The sequence below is a fragment of the Gopherus flavomarginatus genome, chromosome 1 (assembly GCF_025201925.1).
Source record: "Gopherus flavomarginatus isolate rGopFla2 chromosome 1, rGopFla2.mat.asm, whole genome shotgun sequence".
NCBI classification, from domain to species: domain Eukaryota; kingdom Metazoa; phylum Chordata; order Testudines; family Testudinidae; genus Gopherus; species Gopherus flavomarginatus.
Window position 1 is genome coordinate 375983677 of NC_066617.1, and position 6000 is coordinate 375989676.

A 6000-nucleotide genomic window follows, 5' to 3' on the forward strand; every position below is an offset into this window, starting at 1 on the left:
TTCTCCTTCTTTTCTTTTTTAAAGATGGGCACTATATTTGCCTTTTTCCAGTTGTCCAAGACCTCCCCCAATCACCACAAGTTTTGAACAATAATAGCCAATGGCTCTGCAGTGACATCAGCCAACTCCCTCAGTACCCTCAGATGCACTGTATCCGGCCCCATGGACTTGTGCATGTCCAGCTTTTCTAAACAGCCCTTCACCTTTTCTTTCACCACTGAGGGCTGCTCACCTCCTCCCCATACTATGCTGCCAGTCCAGCAGTCTGGGAGCTGACCTTGTCTGTGTAGACTGAGGGATAGAGGGCAGCTAGGTGCCTGTCTCCCTTACCCTAAAGATGCTGTGGAATAAGGGGAGCCCTGTAGGCAGGATGGAGACCGGATTTGTGTTTGCATTGGATTTCTTCTCTTCATCTCTGTTTGTTTCCTCCCAGTGTCTCCAAGGTGGAATTGAAATCTAATGTTTCAGGCTGAATCAGACTTTCCCAGACAGTATGACATTTGTCTGTAGCTCAAGGCAAAGGGATGGGGGCAGGCCTTGATTTGGCTGGATTATTGTGTTTATTATTTATGATTATTGTTTGTACTGGGGAAGCCTCCTGAGGCCCCTATATAGTTCAGTGCGCCTGTTGCTGGGTCCTTGGCAAACTCAGGAGAATGTCCTGGGCCTTCAAGAGCAGAGCACCTGTTTGGGGCAACTAGATTGGGGCTAGCAAGAATGGGCCATTGAATGGCGGCTGCCACTGAACACATAGCTGGGAGCGCAGGGCTCTCCATTAGCTTTTGTAACTCTGATTTATATCTAATCAAGCCTCCCTCGTTAGAGTCTAGACTGTTTTTCCTTCTTATGAATTCCCAAGATCTCCTTCTAGTACCAGGGATTACCAGAGGCCAGAGATAACAGGGCTTTGGTGAAGGAAGGAAGGAGCTATCCTGCATATGGAACAACTGAAAACCCAAAAGGCGTTGAAATTCTCGGGTAATGCAGCAGACTCCGGAAAGACATTCAGGCAGTTTTGAGATAAATCTATGCAAGCAGCTGGGTTTGGTGAGAAAGGAGACCAGCAGAAATTTTCATTCTTCTTAAACATTGCAGGGCTTGTGGACATCTTACTATCATGCAACTCAGGCTTTGTCTACACTAGCACTTTTCTTGGTAAAACTTTTGTCTGTCGGGGTATGAAAAAACACCCCCTGCCCAAGAAAAGGGCTGGTCTGGAGAGCGCTATGTCAGCAGGAGCCACAAGCTGGGAGTAGTTTAATTCTGCTGGCAGGAGAGCTCGGTCCAATGGGCATAGAGTGGCTACACGTGAGAGCAGCGCAGGTGCAACGGTACAGCTGTCCCACTGTAAGGTGTGTAGTGTAGACAGAGCCTCAGGCAGGCAGAGAGAGCCGGTTATTACCCTTTTGCAGAAAAGTGAAGGGCCTTGTGTAGCGCAGCAGAGCAAAACATTCCAAGGGGAAATGTTTCACTTTAGAAGAGAAAAGTAAGGAGAGTCCTTTCAAGAATTCCTGAAGATGTGAGTGGGGGAACAGTCCTGCTCTTATTGGGACCCTTCCAGGCTTATTCACAAACCTGGCAGAATTCACTAATGAAAGGATATGAGGACTCGATCCTTCTTGCTTACCCTTTATCTCACTCCTGCCTGACCTCGAGGGCTCCCTGTCCACTCTCCTGGGTGGCAGAGGGCTTGACCTACAATCTTGTTATAGTCACTTAGGACAGGGGCTAGGGGGTCCCCAGTTCAGGGTGCTCTCTTCCGTCACAGCATATAGTTCAAGCAAATACAAGTTATTTTTAAACAGCAATCAATTTAAAAAATAAGAAAAAAATGGGAAAGGTTAGAGGAAAACACGTCACCCCCGCTCTGTGGGCACAGTGACACCACAGACAGCTGTCTCTGGAATGTCAGGGCAATGCACAGTCTCTCCCTCACACCTCCGCGGCCTTCTGCCCAGTCCCTGGCTGTGCTGCAGGGATGCCGCAAGTTGGACATTTGTTCTGGTGGTGGCCACATGCCCTCAGGCTCTGGGTGCAAGGACCCTTCTTCCCAGCGTCATCTCCCTCCCACCCCTGGTGGGTTAATGATTCCCCCTCCAAGTCTGGCCTCCCTACATTTGACCCTCTGCCCAGGGTCCCCCTCATTCTCCCCAGCTGCTCTCCACACCTGACTCCACAATGCTCCAGCCCCAGCAGTGCTGATACTCTACTCCCTGCTCCCTGGGGCGCTTCTCTGGCCCCTCTGGTTAGGGCGCCCACACCTCTGCTTCCAACTCAGATCTCTGCAGGGCTGGTGCTTCCATTTAGACGACTTAGGCGGTCGCCTAGGGCGCTAGGATTTGTGGGGGGGAGCATTTCGCCACCCTCGACGGCAATTCGGCGGCAGGGGGTCCTTCCATGTTCCAGGGCTTCGGCGGTAATTCTGCGGTGGGTTCTTCACTCACTCCGGGATCCGCTGCCAAAGTGTCCCTAAGACCGGGAGCCGCGGAAGGACCCCCGCCTAGGGTGCCAAAAACCCTAGCGCCGCTCCTGGATCTCTCGACTGTTTCTCTGGCTGCTGTGGCTGCTCCCAGCATGGGCCTGCTCCTGGGATGCTTCTGTGACCGTGCCAGCTCTGCCTGGCATGGCGGCTCCCCAGCTCTCCTTAGCATGGCCCCCTCTGGCCCTGGCATCCCCAGCTCGCATGGAGGATGGGACCACCCTGACCTCCCCCTTGGCCTTCCTGTGCTGTCAGTCAGGCTGACTGGGAGCGCTGGCCTCTCCCCATTGCCCCTGGGGCCTGTCACTCTCAGGGACCTGGTTTCCCATCGACCATTCATTTAGGTACTGAGAAAGGGCCAATCAAAAATCCTCAAGAAGTTTTAGTGAAGGGCCAACAGTCCCCTGACATTCTCCCTTGCTAATATTCTGCCACAGCCATTATATTACAACCAGCACATCTAGGTCCCATGTTAACAAGATTAACCAGCATCACGTTATATAAAAAAGCCATTAACAATCAATAATTGAACATTTAACAACCCATGTCCACTTCTTTCTACTATACATCACAGTATTCATTACAACACCACTTAGAACAAATAACATAATCATCTCTAGGTTTACCAGGCAGTACATCCCTGGTAGTTCTCTGGGACCTTCTTAAAACTGGTGGTTTCTTGCCCAATTTTTCTATTCCCCTGTCCCTGGGTAACACCAGGACCATTTGAGGGATCTGTCCATTTTCAACAGGGTTTGGGTTTGCCCCATTGGTTTGTTTCCTTGGGACATGCTGCTCTATTCCTTCTATTAGCCCTGATCAGACTAATAGTCCAATATTTAACTGGTCCCTATGTACAAATCTCCCAGGGCCAGTAGGGATAGTGTAAACCAGCAGTTTAGGATTGTTGTGGGTGACCACAGTGCGAGTATTTGACTCACACTTGTCCTGTTTTTTTTATTATGTCTCTGGCATCTATGCTTGTGAAATAGGTACATGGTTACCAGGTTTGATGAGAGCACCACTGGACTTTTCGTTTTCCTACTTTGGGCTGCAACTTTAGTTCTAGTGAGAGCAACTTTGCCGGCTGTTTTGGCCTGTCATGGACACCTTAGAGCCATTCATTGAAATTGGTCCCCTCATCTTTAGAAAAAAAAGACTTCTTGTTGCTTCTCTGGCAGCACTCTTAAGTTAGCCATTTGAACAAGAGCCAGCCCTTGGAGCACCGTTTGAACTGGAACTGGCAGTCTCATGCCATCCAGAATCATATCAATAATCCACATCTGCATTTGCATGCAAGCCAGGGACAAGAGAACATTGCTCTGTAGGACACCAACAGCCTGCAAGTCGTGGAGATGATCCTTCTCTTAGGATTTTTCCCATTCCCCTAGAACCTGCGTCACCTCATTCTGTATGGAAATTAGCTGATCTAAGGATACCTTCAGGAGCACTGCTAAATCCTTTAGGTGTTGACCCATAGCTTTCATTTTATTTTCAGCCACTTTCTTATTTATATATAAAGAACTCCTACCCCAACACCATCTGTTCCTAAAATATCCCTTTCCTTTCGATCCATATGGGGTCTGGGAATATCATGAACATTTATCCAATTCCTCAAGCCCTATAGTATGATTGAATAACCTTTCCACAGTGGGATTCCATTACTGAAATATTTGATAAGGTAAGATCCACAATTACCTTCTTCAGTGTGTGGGCTGGATTAATTACCAAAGTCAAGATAAATCACATCCATCGATTTCCCCATATCCACAGAGCCTGTTATCTCATTATAGAATAAAGGCTTCCCTTGATCTTCTGGCAGTGCTCTTACTAGCGCAGCCCAATGTGTCGTTAGCCTTCTTGGCAACAAGGGCACATCGCTGACTCATACAGAATCATAGAATATTAGGGTTGGAAGGTGTGACGGGTTGGATCACAGAAACCCCTTGGGACCTGCCAACTGATGTGCCAAGACTAATTCTGCCCCTGCCTTCCCTGCCAGCTCGGGACTCCAGAATAGTGGCGTAGCCAGGTTCTAAGAGCAGGGGGAGCAAACATCAAAAAGGCGCCCCACCTTGGCTCTTCCTCGGCTGCTCCGCGCCCCCTGCTTGGCTGGCTTCTCTGGCTGTGCCGCCTTCCCATGGCTCCTCCAGCCTTGCCACCCCCCCATGGCTCCTCCAGCCGCACTGTGGGCTGCCATGCAGTGCCTCCCCTCACTCCTGCGGCAGCGCCATCCCCCCATGAGTCCTCCGACCATGCCGCCCCCCCATGGCTCCTCTGGCCGTGCTGCGGGCTGCCATGCTGTGCCCCCCCTCACTCCTCCAGCTGCGCCGTCCCCCCATGAGTCCTCCGACCATGCCATCCTGCCATGGCTCCTCTAGTCTTGCCACCCCCCCATGGCTCCTCCGGCCACGCTGTGGGCTGCCATGCTCTACCCCCCTCACTCCTCCGGCCACGCCGAGCCGGTCCCCCATGGTTCCTCTGACCATGCCGCCCCCGCATGGCTCCTCCGGCCGTGCTGCGGGCTGCCATGCTGCGTCCCCCCTCACTCCTCCGGCCACGCCGAGCCGGTCCCCCGTGGCTCCTCTGGCCACGCCGCCCTCCCCCTTGCCTGCAGGAGCCCAGTGCCGGTGTAACGACACAAACAGTTCCTGATCCCAATTCCCTACTTTGGGGGTTCTGAGCAAGCTCACCTGAACTGAGCATGCCCAGTAACCTTTGCTGTTGCCACTGCCCTCTCTCTGCCAACCCTGCACGCCAAGCTTCAGAGCAGAGTGTGGGCCTCGACCACTGGCACCGTGGTAACCCCTAACTAAGGCGCCGCTTTGGGAAAATGTGCTGAGAGGAAGCATCTGCTTCCCCTGCACCCCACTAGCTATGCTACTGCTCCAGAACCCTGCTTGGTTGTGCCAGACATGCTTGCCGGCTACAAACACAGACCCAGGTCTGAACCATGTCCCACAAACTGCAGACTCAACTGAAAACATCTTAAGAAGTGTTCCTGTCTCTGACACGCAGATGCCCAATTCCCAGTGGAGTCAAACCCCAAAGAAATCTGTTTTACCCTGTATAAAGCTTACACAGGGTAAACTCAAAACTGTTCATCCTCTAGACAATGATAGAGAGATATGCACCCCTCCTCCCATACATACTCTGAGTTTATTAATAGGTAAAAAGTGATTTTATTAATATAGAAAGTAGGATTAAGTGATTCCAAGTAGTAAAAGCAGACAAGTGAATCCAAGCAAACTAATAACATGCCAGTCTCTTCCCCAATACACTAAGACAACTGGGAATACGCTAAACTCCTCCTCATGTGGGAGAGTTTCCATAAGTTTCTTTTACAGACTAGCCTCCTTCTAGTCTGGGTCCACCAGTCCTCACACCCCCCTTGGTTTCTGTCCTTTTTCTAATTTCTTTCAGTATCCTCTAGGGGTGGAGAGGCCTTATCTCTGTAGCTAGCTGGAAGACAAAATGGAGGAGTCTCTTCCGATGGATTTAAACATACTTTCTCTTGTGGG